Below are 18,699 nucleotides of genomic sequence, written 5' to 3' on the forward strand. Positions count from 1 at the left end.
ATTAAAGTCATCCTAAACAAAAACAAAATACAAATTCCAAACTAAAAAAATGAAAATTAATGAAATTGTTTGAAATTAGTTTCAATCAGGATCCAACATTTTATCCGCTTTGCTTGGTTCACCTTCCAACTCCTCCGGATCTTCTTCGGGATATTTCTCTTCTTCTAATTCCTTCTCTTTCTTCATCTTGCTCGGTTATGTCTTTAACTTGTACTTAGTTCATGGGAATTGTGGCAGATTCAACCCAATTTTATTTGTATGATCTTAAAAAATTAGTCCAGCTTCTTGCATCCATTGAACTATCCATTTTGAATCAGGTAGCACATTCTCGCCTATATGTGGTTTTGTCTTTATCGCTCTCTTTCTTTTCCTATTCCCTATAAGATACTTCACACTCAGTTCCAATAACAGAAACTCGATTGGTTGTAAGACAAGACCTCATTGTCCCACTGGCCCATTCGTTCATCGGCATAAGACTATCACTAAGTGCGGGAAAATTAATTCCACCTCATTTTTCCTAGCACATTAGAGCATGCTCTGATATATCCAAGTTCCCACACAAACTCTTTACTTCGTTAAAATTGCACACAACAATATTGCCTGGAAAGTATCGACATTGGACATGTCTGTCGTAGGGCAAATTCAAGTGCTGATAAATTTAAACCACATTCAAACCTTAGAATTTAACTTCCTCTAGGAGAATGACATAGGATAGTTTGTTCCTAAGTGATGTTTCCACTCACCCTTCCCATCCGTCAAGAGATTAAGTATATCTTCCATATTTTCTCTCATAAATACATTAAATTCGTGCATTGTACAAAATCACTAAGGTATAATGGAATATCATAATACCTTGTTATCTTGAGGGGCAAGATAGAAATTTCCTTCCCTCGGACTAATATTCGCATCCACAGTATCTCCATCGATCTATTCGCATCCGCCTCCTTCAACGTGACATAAAATGCGTGCACAATCAGAAGGTACACTAGATTGGTCAAGGTTGTACTGAACTTCTCCCATCGATGAAATTGAATCAACTCTCGTGTCTCGCCTTGCAATGCACTTAGCGAATTGAAACCTCATTCTTGTAAAAGTAATTTTCGTTGGACCGCTCGAAAGTTTTTGTCAAGTTTCCTTTCTCAAATGGTGGCATGGTTATGCGCTATGGATTCACTGTTGAAAAGGATTCTATACATGATTTTGAGGTGAGTTTGAAGTAAAAAATGATAGGGAATTCGTGAACTCCCGAAGAAAAAGGTTATGAATGGTAAGTTGGTTTGTTATGATAGCTTGGAGGTTGTAGCAGCTGGTAAGAGCAATATATAGAAGCCATTTATGGTTTTGCTTGTTGTGAAACCTTGGTGAATATCTCTAAAGATCGTGTTGAACCAAGAATAAAAATTTTCCAAAATTGGCCAGCATGTCACGCCATAGAGGGGGCATGGCACGACACGACTCTCTTTTGTCCTTTGTTTTTGCTGAACTCAAGAGTGTGTTGCGCCATAGGTAAGCCATGGCATGACACGATGATAAAATTCTTCATTTTTAGGCTCAAAGGGGTTGTGTCATATCATGGGATTGTAAAGTGACAGCATGGCTTCAATTTGGCCTATCTTAGACTTGTAGAAGGCCCTCGATTACCCGTATATGCACCCTAACGTCTAGCTCCTCTGTTGTTATTGGAAACCTATTTCTTTCTAATTCTAACACAAAATAACAAGTCCAATTTCTAATTCTAAAAAATAAAAATAAAATAATATATAATATTTATAAATTAATTAAATTTTGATGGGTTAAATCTATGTTGTGCTACCGGATTTGTCGAAAAATTTCTTGAACTTCATTATCAAATTCATTTGTTGCTCTTGACCTAGTTGTCATTCTAATCGATTCCATTTCTTCTGGGATCTTTCCATTTATTTCTTTCTCTTGCATTACGCTTACCTACACTTGCACAACTTGGAAAACAACTTTGATTAAGGTCGTTAGGGGTTAAATCGAATAAAACGTAACGTTCATCCCCTAATAATCCCACACTTTAGGAATCATGACCACATTTGAACACCTCTATTTTGCCATCAATTTGAATTACTAATTCATTTATTTTGAGATCAATGGTTGATCTAGATGTGGCCATAAATGGTCTACCCAAAAGAATTGGAATTTCTCGATCTTTCTCAAAATCGAGGACAACTGAATCGATGGGGATTATAAATCCCCGTACCTTGACCAATACATCCTAGAGCACACCTTTTGGGTGTACCAAGAATCTATCGACTAATTGTAGCTTTATTGAGGTATTTTTAAGATCTCTGAGCCTGGTTTTGTGATAGATCAATAGAGACATTAAATTTATGATAGCCCTAAATCGCAAAGTGCTTTGCTAAAATGTCGATCCCCTATCTCTATTAGGATTGTTAAGCTATCCAAATCCTTCAATTTTAGGGGTACCTTCTTAGCAATTAAAGTCCTACACAAGGCATCAATGTCAATTTGCTTGCCCTTTTTCATTTTCTTATGTCGTGCCATTATTTCTTTTAAATACTTGGCATATTTAGGGATTTTAACGATAAGTTCAATGAGTGACAAGTTGACATTAAAGGATTTAAATAAATTGAGAAAAATTAAAAAATCTACCTTGTACTTCTTTTGCTCTTCCTCTAGTCTTGTCGTGAATGATACACTTGTTGTGCTTGGATTTGAGATTACCGAATCAGACATTGGTTCATCTACTTCCTCGACTGGCTCGTGGTGCTTAACTTCTTCCTCTTCTCTGGGTTTGTCAACAGTTTCGAGAACCTCTTCTTCATGGATGGGCTTATGGGGCATTTCTAACTCCTAGCCCAGTTGCAAAGTGATCACCTTTTCGTTCTCCTTCTCATCTCTTTGAGAATTGTTCTTCATGTTACTGGAGAGACTCTAGCCATTTTGCCTTTGAAATTTCATCATTAATTGGCTCATTTGGTCACAGAGGCTATCCATTCGAGATTTGAGCCGTCCATATATGGCTTGGACTTATCCATTCTGGCCATTTTTCTTTTTAAGCATCGTTATTAATTGGCTCATTAATTGGCTCTTGGAATCGGTTGTCTAATGTTTAATTGATACTAAGCAGTATTAAATAGTCAGATCGTAATACAAAAAAACAACTTATATTAGTAGACAAACCTAAACATGTCTTTAGTTTAATCGAAAATGATCAAAAAACTGATTGAAAGACTAATATGTCATCTATCAAGTCTAATTGGAGAGATGTCTTGTCTTGGGCATCGAAACGGATGACTCCCAAAAGATAAAGACATAGATGTGGCTGACTGGACTGGCAGTACATCAAATAGAACCCAAGTAGAATAGATCTTGGACCCGTTTATGGACTTATTCACTTGTGACATTCATAGTGTGGCATGCCTAAATCCTGAGTGGATGGTGGACTATGTATGTGTGACTGTACACTTTAATGTAAGTAAAAGCCTGAGTTCAAATAGGTAAGGAACCGAAAGTTGGTGCATTAGGTGTATGACTTCTATAGTACATAGCATCATACACAACAATAGAATTCATAGCCCAAGACATGAGTAAATGATATTCTCTTATTGGCACTACATGGTTGATGAAAAGTAAACGTGGTCATGGGTCGTTCGTCTTCGTGATGAATGACTTGATTGTTATTTGATAGTGATTGGCTTTTCATGAAGAAAGATGTAATGGTTACCATGAGATAAAATAGGATCATAATAGGAGAGCAGATATTATCCCAAATAGATCAAGGATATCCTATGAGGGTACCATACTTATGACAAGGTTATTGGACGAGAACTAAGTAGATGTTTTCGTAATGGCATGTCGTTAGGGAGAGCTCAGTCACGATACTATAGTGGAATGACTTTGTGACTAAATGAGTTTATAATTAATAGGTGAAAAACTAGAACTTAATTATAAATCATTTGAGCCCTAATTACATATGTCCAATCAGTCCCTCAATTAACTCATTGAAACTGAAAATGAATTGCATGTTGACTCGAAAATGAACATAATGAATAGAAATAAAGAAATGAAAAACATTTAAAAATGATTATGGTTTTCTCCGAAATGGAGAAATGGAACTATTTAGAAATGAATATTGTTTTCTCAAAATGGAAATGAGAAATGATTCATTTGCAAATGCACATATAATTTGGCTCAATACAATGAGAGGCTCGAATCCCCATCATAATACATATGAGGGGAAACACGCTCTATTAGCTCCTTTCCCTCTTCTAGTTGAACTAGGAAGTTATTTTTCTATTTGAAATAAAACTCTACAATTCAATAAGGGTTCTACCTCCTCTCCCTATAAGCAGATGGCACTAGTAGAGCTATTTACACAATTTTAAGAGATTGTTAATCTGTCAAAAGTAGAGAAAATTTATTCTCAACTATTAAATATATTTTTCCAGAATAGAAATTCTACTGGTTTCTATTAAAGAAGAGAGAGAATTTTCATTTTAACCCCATAAGAAAAAGATCGTTTGGTTCAATTGGTTCGAGCCCACACTCGAAGCAGTTCGTGATACGAGAATAGCGAAGAAGATCGTTTGGTTGAAAGCCAAAAAAATCAAGGATTCACTTATTCGAAAACATAGGTACAATTTCGGTCTAAGGTTTATTGTTATAAATATCACAAACCGTGCCGGTTTTCAAAATTTTAATTTGCTGCTGTGTAAGAAAACCATTTTCAAACTGGATTTTTTTTCCAATAATTGGTATTAAAAGTCAGGTTGTGTTATATTTATAGTGTAAAACGAGATTGAATCTCTCTTCATCTTGTTTGATTAATATTTGATAAGATGTGACATTCTTATAATTATTCACATGTTTAAAGGAATGTATGTAAATGAATGTATATAATTATTTTATTGTTATTGATGATAAAGTAATTTTGCCAAAGTTGTGATTACTAAAATTTATTTCTAATTTAATTTGTTTTTCAAGCATGTATATTTTAGATTGTGGACTATCATCTTCACACAGGGTTTTATTTTATGATTTATTTATTTAGAATAAAAAATATGAGCCAGAAACGGATATAGGAATTTTTGTAATTTTTTTTCTCGATAAAACCTTAGAAATAAGACGACGAAAACCAGACCTAGTGGAGCCGACAATGATCCAGTGGTGGTGGCCGATGGTGGCACGAAAAAAATGATGGAAACATGAATCAATACCGCAGCAAAAAACCGTAGTGGCAACATTAAAGACCCAATGTATGCTTTGAGGTGAATTTAGTAATTTTATAATTTTATTATTTTTCTAGGATGGAATCATGAAAGCTTTGGCTGACCAGAGTCGTTTGAATTTTATGCTTTTATATTTATGAGATAAGCATGATGATATTTATATAACAACGGATATATGTTCATGCATATATGAGATAAGCATGTCGTATAGATTAGGCAAAAATGCCACATGTACTTGTCATGCATATATTGATCATTCATAATTGAAATTGAAATTAAAAGCCTTGCATGTTTATTAAAATATTGAGTGGGAAAAGGTCCCTAAACAAGACCTACAGCCTCTATCAATGGTCTCTTGTGATGACATGAAACGAACCTGCCCTAAGTTGGACGTTGTCATGTGGACTGAGGAGATTTCATAAAATTAAGCAAAATTTTCTTATGGTCGTATGATAGTTGGACAGTCCTCTATGGTAGGTATTATCATGCGATACATCTAGAAATTCTGTCTTAAAAGAGGAAAACTAGTCACAACATTCTACTCGACGATATTGTCCTAAGATAAGTCATTTGTGGTACATGATGCGATAGATATTAATTTGATGGTTATACACCCAAGATAATCTAGTTAAGTAACTCCACAAGGAGCTATACTTAAGTTAGAATAATGGTCAAATGTTGCACAATTATTAGTACGTGTGAAAGCCTAATGAATTAGGTTCATATACTAATTGGATGGAAATTCATGTTCTTACTAGTTGATCATGATCACCCCAAGGTGGCTTGATTCAATGGGTGTAGGAATTATCGTTGCAACAGCTTACAAATGTTTTCAAGGTTTAATGTAAGACGTGTGCATCATATTAATGCATATCATAATGTTGCAAAACGTTTTCAAACATTTGTTTAATACAAATATATTAATATATGAATGTTTTATTTTTAGTTTGAAAATAGTACCAACTCTTTTATTGAACATATTCATTGAAAACAAACTAAATGAAAATAACTATAAGGAATAGAAAAAGAACCTAATGATTGTCCTAGGCTGTGAGAAACTTAAAATAGTGACATTACAAGCCTTTTCCCATCGAAACGACCACCATACGACATCGTGGCATGAATCATGTTTTGGTATATTAAATTCATTTGGTACTTGATCCTGACATAACAGATGATATCTAGGGGTCTTTGAGCGCCACCACATCATCGTAAACTCAAACATGCATTAAAGCTAACAAATTGTCTCCCTCAAACACAAATAAATCTTTCTGTTGAAAAATTTCAACATTAAAAAAGAAGAACAATTGAGGAGAGGATTTTTTTTAGGGTTGAGGGGTGTGTTGAGAGAGTTTATGGAGTAGAGGGAGGAAAACCCCCTTTATAAAGGCAACCGGTTGGGCAAGAATTAAAAAAACAAAATATGTATCACGAGTAACTGCAAATATCCTGAGATTCTTGGGATGTCTGAAATTTGAGGACGGGGGTTCCTAGTTCCTGGAAATTTTTCACGGGTTGGGGGGTTGGTTGGAAAAGGGGTGGGTGAAAACGCAACACACAGGCACTACACTAAAAGAAGTTTAAAGCGCCGCTAAAATTATTTGCGGCGCTTTGACAAGCGCGGCAAAAAACGCCGCTATTGAACGCGTCGTTAACTTTTGCGGCGTTTTTAGAAATAAACGCCGCTAAAGACCATGACCTTTAGCAACGCTTTTCCGACAAACGCCGCTATAGACCATGACCTTTAGCGGTGCTATTTCACAAACGCTGCTATAGACCATGACCTTTAGCAGCGCTTTTTGCACAAACGCCGCTAAAGATCATTACCATTAGCGGCGCTTTTCCCACAAACGCCGCTATAGAATAAGCTTTTAACGACGGCGCTTTTCACACAAATGCCGCTAAAAACATATATTTTAAAAAATTAATTTTTCTTCAAATAATATTTATTTCTATGATAAATATTATATTATGTTTTAAGGATAAATAAAATTATTATTTAAATTAAATTTTCTAAGAAAATTTTAACTTTAAAACTAAATATAAATATAGTAAAACTAAATATAAATATAAAAATTAATGAATTTAAATTTAGAATTTAAAATAATAAATTAATAACACAATTAAAATCCAAAAGTTAGAACACTTAAGTACAAATAAAAATCTAGAATCAAAACTAAAATAAATAATACATATGCAAGGTAATAAAATATACTTTTCTTAATCAAGTAAATCTTGGTAATAAAAGATATAATACATTTACTTAATCAAGGAAATCTTGTAATGAACTCAAAGCAATGAGCCTTAGAGAAAAACTTTTGAGCATGGCTTCAAATTTGAACTGCAAATTTGGTTCCGAGTAACTTGATCTGTGCAAAGATAAGTAAATCGGTTCAACTTTTTTAGATTGTTTTATATTGTCATAGTAAATTAGGTGTCTTATAATTTTATAGTAAATTATTAACAAATACATCTAAAAAAATAATATCTCAACTTTTTAAGATTGTTTGTGGAATAAAAAATGTACACTACTGATATATCTACTCACTTAAGTTAATATAGGTGGAAAGTATTCATCAATATAAATTTAAAATATTAGAACATATCATGCTTAAATTCCAATTAAACCATTAAGCCTATATTCTTAAATTCCAATTACCATCAACAATTGCAGAATCTCCTAATTAGCTTCTTTGTAGAATATTTGAACATGATATTCCATAGTCAGAATACATACATCAACAGCTTAAATCAAAGTATTAGAACGTATCATGCTTAAAGATAATAATTAGATTTATCTAAAATCAAGCCCGATTTAACTAGTACTAAGTAAACCTATTTCAAGTTTTTTTTTCTGGGCAGCCCAACAACATATAGATTCAATGATCAGATAATCTAAATTTATCTAACCAACAATTTTTTTTAAATTAGTTAAAAGTTTAAAATCATGGTTAAAAACCCGATAGACAAACATGTATGGCAAGAGAAACAAAGTAGGGACTTTTATAGTAACGCACCTATTAGCTGAATCAAAGAAGCAAAAATAGAAGAGAAAGCCGAAGTGAATCCTCAAAAGTTTGAAAATAATGAAGTCCCTTCAGTGCCAAGCTTCTTAGATTTTCTGATAGCTGCATGGCAGCTTTATAGTCTCTAGCACTTAGCAATTCCTCAATTTGATTCAACATAGAGGAGTAAGACGCAAGTGGCTTGAAAGGCTTGAAAAATAGTGAATGTGATTGCTTTATTTCTAAGTCAAGGAAAATAGCGAAGTCTTCAAACTCGTGGGGATATGTAGCCCAAGTGCTGTGAGACAAAGCAGCACAAAAGGAAAAAGCAAAAACAACATACAGTGGTCGAAAAACACAAATAACCACACAATGAATGACAACAGACTCTACTAAATTTAACTTGCAAAAATATTAACTTCAATTAAATTCTTTGCTTTTAAGAGATTACTGTGTCGTTAAGCTAGTTATGAAGCTTGCTAAGGAATGTGATTTTGAGGAGATTAAGGTTAACAGTTCAGTAATTACTGATGCTGAGAAAGCTAAAGTCGCCATGTTGACAACAAAAAAGTTTGCAGAAGCTTCAATCATTCTTAGTTTCGTGCCTATAAATTTCGTATTTAATAAGGTGCCTTAAAAATTTTGCATTGATTATATATAATAATATTATAATTTTCCTCAAAATATATACAAATAATATTATTTGTGCATGTTATTTGATGAACAATGCAAAACAGATTTGTAACAGATGGATTCATAATTTAACTGGGGGGAAAAACAATTGCAGATCCAAGTGCAAGTATCACAAAATTTACATTAAGAAAACAGATATTTTGAATTGAAAATTCAAGCCGCCAAAATACCAAATCAAATTTCAAATTAATTCAAGATCTAAATAGAAAAAAAAACCATCACTAATTTAACCCAGATCTCGAAAAACACCAATAATTTAAAAATGAAATCAACAAAACCAAGAATTAATAAAGACATGGAAGAAGCTAGTTCACCTTAAAAACACCTTGGGGTGTTTGAGAAATGCTTTCTCCGTCTAATATAAAATAAAAAGAAAGATCAAAGCAGTCTCAACACATAAAAATAAGACAGATAAAAGGCAGAGAAAGAGGAATGTGGACTTGTTCCGCCATGGCTGAGGATTGAAAGGACTACCCGATACTCTGCAAAGACACAGCACAAAAACCCAGCAAGACAGATCAAATTTTAAAGCAAATTGCTGATGGTATTTCAAACTGAAGAATGACTAACTGATGCTTGTATTTCCTCCAGTGTTCGTCCTTTAGTCTCGGACACCATTATTGCTAATAGAATGAAATTTGCACAGCAAAAGGCTGAAAATATAAAGAATGTCCCTGAAACAATGCCAAAAGAAATGCAGTCATTTGTAAGATAAAAGAAGCTTGAGAAATATTATGACAAAAATGAACAAGGCATGAATCACCTGTTGAGCTCCATTCACTTTGATGTAAGCTTAGGCAAGGGTGATGCCAAATGTTTGCACGTTCAGTGATGAAGAGGAGATGTCAGATTCTCGGTCATTATATTAGTACCTTTAAGAAAAATGATAATCTTGTGAGGAAGCTACTGAAACACAATACAGCTGTAAATACCTGATAAACACAATTAACTCATTAATTAAATGAAATAAAGCAGAATTCGTGCAATTTTAAAGCTTTAATTTATCAGGAAATTGGTTAAATTTTGTTTCTTCATTTAGAAAAAACAATTAGAGCCAAAAAGAAGTTCACCGTTTATCCGATGAAGCAACGTCAGGTCCTTTGTTTTTCAGCAAATCCAAATAAAACGACGGGCTCCGGGAAAATGAAACGACGACAAGGCCTCTACAATAGATAATAACTAAATAATTACCCTAATTTCAAGTTAATAAAGGTTAACAAAACGGTTTTCCAAGAAGAAAATAAGGAAAGTGAACTGTGACTGCAATTTTCCTGCCAAAATGGAGGAGAAGAGCTGAGAAAGCACGTGAGAAAACACTTGTAAGGCAAAGAGAAACGAGCTAAAAGGAAAATTATATTTATTTATACCGATTTAAACTTATAGACTACAATATTTTAATTTGCATACAGATAAGCATCCATAGTGCAGTTCAGATTCGACTAAATTGAACAGAGTTCAAGAAATTTCAGACCCTAAAAAGTGAAAGTAAGAAGGAAAAAAAAGATAGATGAGTACTTGAAACAATTCTTCTTTGTTTTTCATCTTTTGTACTAGAAATATTCAGAGTCACGTAGCAAGCAATCTTCTCATTATGCCTGATTCCAAAAGATCTCACAGTGTACCTAGCTGCAAAATCAGAAGAGGTTTAGCGGCAAAATCAAGCGATCCGGAGAAGGAAAAGAAGATGACTCTTTAGCTTCAAAAACAAAAACACCGGAATTGTTTCGATTTTCGAGATTTTGACGAAAAGATAAAGATGGAATAATCGTCGGTCGAGAAATCTTTCGGGAAAATTTGGATTTCCCTAAAAATACACCGACCGGATAAACAAGAGAAAAACAAAGACGGTGGTTGAGAAGAAGAGGAGCTTAAAGTAGCAAAAGTAGGGAACGATGATGATGAAGACGTGGTGGCGGAGAGAAACACCTAAAGGGTGTTTTGAGGATACAAATATTAGGGGGAAAAATTAGGGGTTTTAGGGGGAAATTTAGAGAAAAAAGTGCAATTTTTTAAAAGTAAAATGATTTTGTAGCGTTTTTATAAAAAAACGTTTTTTTGGAATAAAAAATAAACTGAACTTTACGTAGGACACGTTTTTTAAGGTAAATTTAGAGAAACACCTAGGACACGTTTTTTTGTTAAGGTGACAGAAATTCGCTGAAAGCACATCCTATAAGACACCGTCAAACTGAACTTTGTGTAACAAAAAAGTAGGTATTTAATTGGAATAAAAAAAAATTCAAGTACCATATTGAACTTTCAAGTCAAACTAAGATACCATTTGGTATATTATCACCAAAAATATATTTAAAAAGTCATCAAATTTTTTCAAAAAAAATAATCGCCTATTTTTTTTCTTTTTTCTTTTTTTTTGTTGCACTCAATTGATTACTCAAACCGTAAAAATGCATCAATTAAGCTCTCCTACTAACGTTGACCATTAAATTTAACATTGACAGTTAAATTCTATTTTTTTCATCAAGTGTCATGCCAGTCACGAATTGCCACAAAACATAAAAAAGGCATTACTATTTTCATGATTTAAAAAAAACTATAAAATCATAATATAAAATATGAAAAATAATAAAATTTATTAACAATTTTTCTAAAATTAAAAAAAATCTAAAAAATTATAAACCAGATCGATAAAATTTCAAAAACTTACAAAAAATTATTAAAAAATTTTAAAATTTTCAAAAAAAAATTACAATGTTAAGTATGACTCCTATTTCAATCAAATTTGAGACATAATCTTCTAGTTAAATTTTGTTTATTTGTTTCAATCAAACACTGATTAGTTTAGATTATTTTATTATTATTTGACATATGAATTTAGCCTATAAATAGGCTCTTTTACAACCTTAGAAAATACACCCATTAGAGATTAGAACTCATAACACATTTAGAGAATTTTGTATTTACGTTTTGAGGGTTCTTTGTTTTCGGGATTTATTTTTTATTCCATCTTTTTTACTCTTCGTTCTTTTGCCATTATAATAAAATTATCTTTGCCCGTGGTTTTTTTATCCTCTTTGGAGGAGTTTTTCCACGTTAAATTTGTGTGTTCAATTTCTCAATTTTTTTGTTATTTTACTTGTTCTTTGCTTAATTAAATCGATCTCTAACAAGTGGTATCAGAGCTAGTTCAATTTTCATATATCAACCCATTCAGATATGGCAGCAACAAGGTTTGAAATTGAAAAGTTCGATGGTGAGACAAATTTCAATCTGTGGCAAGTTCAGATGATGGCAATTCTAGTTCAATCCGATTTCAAAGAGGTTGTTACCGGGAAAAAGCCTAATAATCTAAATAAAACAAAATGGGAAGAACTTGATGAAAAGGCTTTATCTGCAATCCAGTTTTGCCTCACGAATACGGTATTGCAGGAGGTATTGATGGAGAAGACCTCATCCGCCTTGTGGAAAAGGTTAGAAACTCTTTATGCGACTAAGTTTCTGGCTAACCGTTTAGTGTTGAAACAACGTCTATTTACGTTTTGCATGAACGAATGTGAGCTTCTTAGAGATCACATCAGTCAATTCATTACTCTTTTAAATGATTTAAAGAACGTTGAGGTTCATATTGATGATAAAGATCAAGTTATGCTATTATTGTACTCTTTACCCCCTTCATACAAGTCTTTCAGGGAGACCCTGATTTATGGCAGAAACAAACTCTCGTTCGAAGATGTGAAGAGTCATTTGTTGAGTAGAGAAAAACTCGACAATGAGCTTCATTTGGATAGCAAGACAGATGGACAAGCTTCCATTTTGATAGCATCAAAGAAACGAGATAAAAGGTGTCGCTATTGTAAAAAGTTAGGTCACGTCAAAGTAGATTGTTATAAACTGCGAAATAAAAGAGCTGCTGAGAGTAACGAGGAAGATGTAGCTGGTGCTACTTTGGCCGATAAAAGCGGTGATGATTTCTTGTTAGTGTCAACGAGCGAAAACTCCAAGCTCACGTCCGAGTGGATCCTAGATTCGGGATGTTCTTTCCACATGTGTCCCAATAGAGAATAGTTCTCCACATACAGTTCGGTTGAAGGTGGAGTTATGCGCATGGGAAACGATTCATCTAGTAAGGTAATTGGTATTTGTACTGTTAAAATTAGGATACACGATGGGACGATTAGGACACTCTCAGATGTCAGGTATGTACCTGATTTACGAAAGAATCTCATCTTCTTGAGTATTTTAGACTTGAAAGGATGCAAAATCAACATCGAGTCGAGAGGCATTAAAGTATCTCGTGGAGCTCTTGTTTTGTTAAAAGGTAAAAGAACTGGCAGTCTTTATATTCTGGAAGGGTCTACAGTGACCGGTGAAATCAGACGTCCCTCGTCCGTTACAGAGTTGAAGTCAACTCGTTTGGAGCAGAGGCAACTTGGTCATAAGAGGGAAAAATGTATGACCGTTTCATTGAAGAGAGGATCTCTTTTGGATGCAAGTTTTGAAAAGTTAGGGCACTGTATTCGTGAAAATCAGACCTGGGTTAGTTTTGATTTGACAGTGTACAAGTCGAAGGCTAGAAGTCTTCCAGTTTCTAAGCACAGATTCGACACAGTTAATTCCATGCATAGTTCAAGATAGGCTCGTGATAGGCTTTGGTAAAGATGGCGTTGTAGAAATATGAGTCAATGTGGAGATTTGTTAAGTATGACTCCTATGTCAGTCAAATTTGAGAAATAATCTTCTAGTTAAATTCTGTTTACTTGTTTCAATCAAACATTGATTAGTTTAGATTATTTTATTATTATTTGACATATGAATTTAGCCTATAAATAGGCTCTTTTACAACCTTAGAAAATACACCCATTAGAAATTATAACTCATAACACATTTAGAGAATTTTGTATTTACGTTTTGAGAGTTCTTTGTTTTCGGGTTTTCGGGGTTTAGTTTTTATCTCCATCTTTTGTACTCTTCGTTCTTTTGCCATTATAATAAAATTATCTTTGCCGGTGGTTTTTTATCCTCTTTGGAAGAGTTTTTCCACGTTAAATTTGTGTGTTCAATTTCTCAAATTTTTTTACTATTTTTACTTGTTCCTTGCTTAATCAGGTCGATCTCTAACAAATTACTTAAAAATAAATACTATTAAAAAATTCAAAACATTATAACAGTAAAAATTATTAAAAAATATAAGAATTCAAATAAAATATAAAAATTTTAATATATATAATTACAATAGAAAATTGCCTCCTAATCACCACCTTTATCAACTTGGTAGCCCTTTCTCCAACATTGGATTGCCGCCGGCATGCACAAACCCTTAAACTGAAGTTAGGCCAAGATTGGTAGTGACAATGATGGTTTCTTCTTCAAAATTTTCCTTTTTGAACTTACCACGATTGTTCTTTCCTCACAAGCATTCTTTACTAATTAAAATGAAACAAACAAAGTTAGGCCAAGAGGGTTTAATCGGTAGAAGTTGATTACTGGACTGGATGTTAATGATTGAAGATGAATGGTTTTTAAGTTTTTAAAATTTTTTTGACATCGCACGTGGCAAATCAGACAAAGGAAAACAAATTTTAACCATTAACGTTAGTCAACCTTAAAATTCAAGAGTTAACAATAATTAAAATGTTTAATGGATGCATTTTCACATTTTGAGTATCCAATTAAATATAAAAAAATCAGGTACTTAACTTTTTTTTCAAAAAAGTTGAACAGCTTTTTAAACCCTTAATAAATATTTCAAATAAAGTTATATTTAAATTCAAATATTTTCAATTAAAATTAATAAAAAGTAATTAGTTATGAAATATTTTAATTATTATTAAATTAAATTATAAATTGCATTATATTATAATATAACCAAATGTTAAATATAGTACTTTTTTAATTAATATATGGATGTTTACTTTTTTCTAAAATTTACTAGTACACTCATAATTGTAGTTACAAAGAATATATTCGAAGAATCATAACCATTAAATAGGACTCACATATAATGGGTGTCACACCCCAAAAACTAGAATAAAAGAATTGGGTTTGTGAAAACCGAGAGTGGTTGCGTCCTGATTTATAAGGTTATCTTTATGCATTTGTAAATAAATTGAGAGTTTAAGACGGATACCGAAATTAGGGTCACGAATACTTAATTAAATATAATAAGGCTTTATTTTATTAACTAATCTAAAATGAAACTTAATTACGAGAGTTATTTTGAAAATAGTGTATTTTAATTGAGTTACGACCTAATTAAAAAGGGGGAGAAGTAAGGAGTGACCAAAAGGGAAAATTACCTAATTTTTGGGAAATTAGTCTTCTACTAGGAATTTCCACTGTCTTCTTCATCCCTCTTATATTTTTATTATTTTTGACAATCCAGTTGTCACACCCCAAAATATATGTATGGTTCAGTGTCTAAATTAAGTAAGAAATGAGTTATAAGCTTAATGGTTAAGTGTTAGAGAGTCCTTCTTAGAGATCCAAGTTTGAGCTCCCTTCCTCCCATTTTATTATTTTTGGCAACTTAGGGTAAAGTCACACCCAAAAAAATATATATATATATATACACGGTTATGTGTTTAAATTAAACAAGAAATGAGCTATAAGCTCAATGGTTAAAGCATTAGTAGCCCTCCCTAGACATCTCTCCTTCCTTTTTTAATTTTTTGATTTTAGCAAATACGCCCCAAAATATATATGGTTAAGCGTCTAAATTAAGCAAGAAATAAGTGTAATAGGCCAATTTAGCCCGAGCTCACAAAAAAAAACCCAAAATAATAAAACAAAGTCCAAGTCCAGTCCAAAATTATATCATTTGGCCCGATCGGAATGACCCATTACTTGAAAATGTTGAAGGTCCATCTACAATCTTGACGCATATGGAAACATAATCTTCAAAGATATGCAATTTTAGATATGATATGCAATCTTAGAAGATATGATTTTGTAATCTTAGAGATTTAATTTGTAGATACCCTTTAATCTTAGCAATTGATGTAATTGATCTGTACCGTTGGATTTGGGGAGGCTCAACTATAAATAGAGGCATCTCCCTTCATTGTAAAAGACTTAAGTTTGGAGCAATAATAATTCTTAAGAGCATTCACTCAAATTTCTCCCTCTCTTGCGTTCTTATTTTCTGTGGCTTGTTATTATTTTGTTCTTTGCTCATCTTCGTTTCTTTTTAAGTTGCTTTCATTTGAGTTGGATTTTGGTGGAGGGATTTCGTTAAATCTTCATATTGTGAGAGTTAGGCTGACTTAAGCATTTTTTTTAACCTTTTTTATTTATCCATTTAATTTTTTAATCATTAATTATTCTTTTACTTTTATTCGTTTATTTATCCATCAACTTTCTTATTTACATATTGTTCATTCATTTAACCATTCTTATCATTCTTTTATTTTCTTCCATTAATTATATACTTTATTTGCTTTTAATATTATGTCACACATGTTGTTTATTTTTTAAAAACTCGTTTTATAAATTATTCATTTTAAATTGTTTGATTATTTGCTTTAATTTTTTTTCCATATATTATCAATTGCAAACTTTTTTATACTATCTATTTTGTCGAAACCACTTTTTTTATTTAAAAATGAGGATCGACTTTGAAAATGAAAATGAGGAGTCACCACCGATCCTTTATTGAGGTGTGATCGGATCACCTTAAAAATAATTTTAGGTCTACGAATTTTGAGAAAATGGGTTCGGGAGTCGGTTATGCACGAGGAAGGGTTAGCACCCTCGTAACGCCCAAAGTTGGTACCAAATTGATTGTTTAATGCCTTAGTGTCGGGAATTTGAAAAGATTTTAAAATGCGATCCTTCCTTTTTATTAATGTTAATTTTATAAAAGATGTTTGGATAAATTGAGGCGAATGCAAGAGACCTCCTCGTCTCAGAGTAATAAAACATCACACCCAATACATTAGGACACGACATTTTTAGTCCTCGAGAATAAGCTTGTCTTTTGATTTTCAAAACTCTCGCGGTAAAGTTAAAAAGGGATATTCAATTGCCTTTAGTCAGATGAAAAATTGAAACCCAATACGTTAGGGCACAATTTCTCAAAATTCCTAGCATTGAATATGACCCTTATTATTTTTTAAAATCTTCATTTCGAGAAAACGACATGTCACATCCAATACATTAGGACTCGACGTGTCGAATTCCCGAAAATGAGTTTTTGGTTTATGGGTTTTGATTGAACAAAATTTTCGATTACTTAGATTCAACGAGGAAAATTGGAACCCAATACGTTAGGGCTCCATTCCCTCGAGGATTCCAAATTTCGAGTATTACGTTATTTTGAAAGTTTTTGGATAGATTGGTTTTGATACCTAAATGATATTAAACGTAATTCTTTTGAGGTGAATAAAGCGCGATGGAATGACAATGCGAAGTGATAATTCGTAGGCCAAAGTATACACTAGTGAACACAAATAACCCTTAAATATAGATGAGCAACACAATACATACACAAGCAATAGTCCCATATAATATCCATACCAATATCAACAATTAAAGGCTAAATGAATTGGAAAATTAATCTCGAATGGAACATCATGCAAATTGATACAAAAAAAACATAACAAAGAGAAGAATTGAAAATTGTATGAATAAAAGAATTTAAATAAAATACGCAAAGGTTTGAAATATGAAAATATCAATAAAAATAAATAATATGTGAATGAACTTTAAGGTCAATATTATAACAATATATAAAATAATATATATGAGTTAATTTAAACAAATAATAGAACGAAAAAACTTCATATAATAGTATATATAGCAACATGTATAGATAAGAAATATACATATATATAGTTTAAAATTAAATAATATATATTACCTAGGTACATATATGTATAATAAAACAGTTTAAAAAAATAATAAAGAACAAAGTAATATATATAAATAGGTAGATAGAAAAATAATCAAATATAATAATGTCAATAACAATAATAAATAGTAATAAAAATAACAATAAAAATAGTCAATTAATCAATAAATTAGTGAAAAAAACAAATGTAAAAAAAAGGGAATTAAATCGCAATGAAACCTAAATTGACAAGAAAATAATAGAATTAAAACAAAGTGGGGGACCAATAAAGAAATTAATTCAGGTTTCCGAAACACTATGTTTAACACGGGACCAAAATGAAACACAAATAAAATTACGCGGCTAATTTAAAAGAAAAAGAAAAGAAAGAAAAAAAGGACCAAATTGGAAATCATCGCAAAAGAGGAGGGACCACGCGCGTAGATAGCCCGTGAAGCAAAACACGCGGATCCTCCCCTTGGGTCGGGTCACCGTGCTGGTACAGGCCATTAAACGGTGTCGTTTCAACACCTAAAGACCTTACTTCAAACGGCGTCGTTTCCCTTTGTTACTTAAAACAAAATTTTTCTTAAAAACACTTCTACTTTATTTCTTAGAAACAAACAGGAAAAAAAACACTCTGCTAGGGTTTCATCCTTAACCCTTTGAACGCCGCCGCCAGTCTGCCACCTCTCTGCCGCGATTACACCATCAACGGTGGTCGGAGCTGTACCCCTAGGGGCTTTTTAGCTCCTCCTCGCTCAGATTCGAAGGCTTTTCGAGGTAAACCTTCTCCTTTCTCTTTTGTTTACACACGATTAAAAAAAATAAAAAGAAAACGGTAGAGAAAACCGAATAAGAAAAAAGAAAAGATCACCTTTTGAAACCTTTTTTTTTTCTATTGCTTTTCTTTCAAATATTTTTGCTACAATCTTCGTGGGTCTGTTCCCCTTACAGATTTTTTTTAAATCGGCCTTTATAGTGCCGAAAAATCCAAAAG

General features: G+C 32.5%; 1 long non-coding RNA gene across 6 annotated transcripts; it reads right to left on the bottom strand.

Annotated features, from left to right (window-relative positions):
• Positions 1–7,418: 7,418 nt before the first annotated feature.
• LOC107912191 (uncharacterized) lies at positions 7,419–10,943 on the bottom strand. Of its 6 annotated transcripts, XR_001688093.2 has the most exons (6): positions 10,430–10,932; positions 9,985–10,077; positions 9,678–9,786; positions 9,229–9,588; positions 8,234–8,463; positions 7,419–7,585 (listed from the first exon to the last, which is right to left on the bottom strand). It is a non-coding gene; the product is annotated as an uncharacterized lncRNA (long non-coding RNA). The 6 variants fall into 6 exon arrangements; XR_001688094.2 differs by having other exon boundaries at positions 8,234–9,588; positions 9,678–9,846; positions 10,430–10,942; XR_005917127.1 differs by having other exon boundaries at positions 8,234–9,588; positions 10,430–10,941.
• Positions 10,944–18,699: the final 7,756 nt, after the last annotated feature.

This window comes from Gossypium hirsutum, chromosome D08 (genome assembly GCF_007990345.1).
Source record: "Gossypium hirsutum isolate 1008001.06 chromosome D08, Gossypium_hirsutum_v2.1, whole genome shotgun sequence".
In the NCBI taxonomy this organism is placed as follows: domain Eukaryota; kingdom Viridiplantae; phylum Streptophyta; class Magnoliopsida; order Malvales; family Malvaceae; genus Gossypium; species Gossypium hirsutum.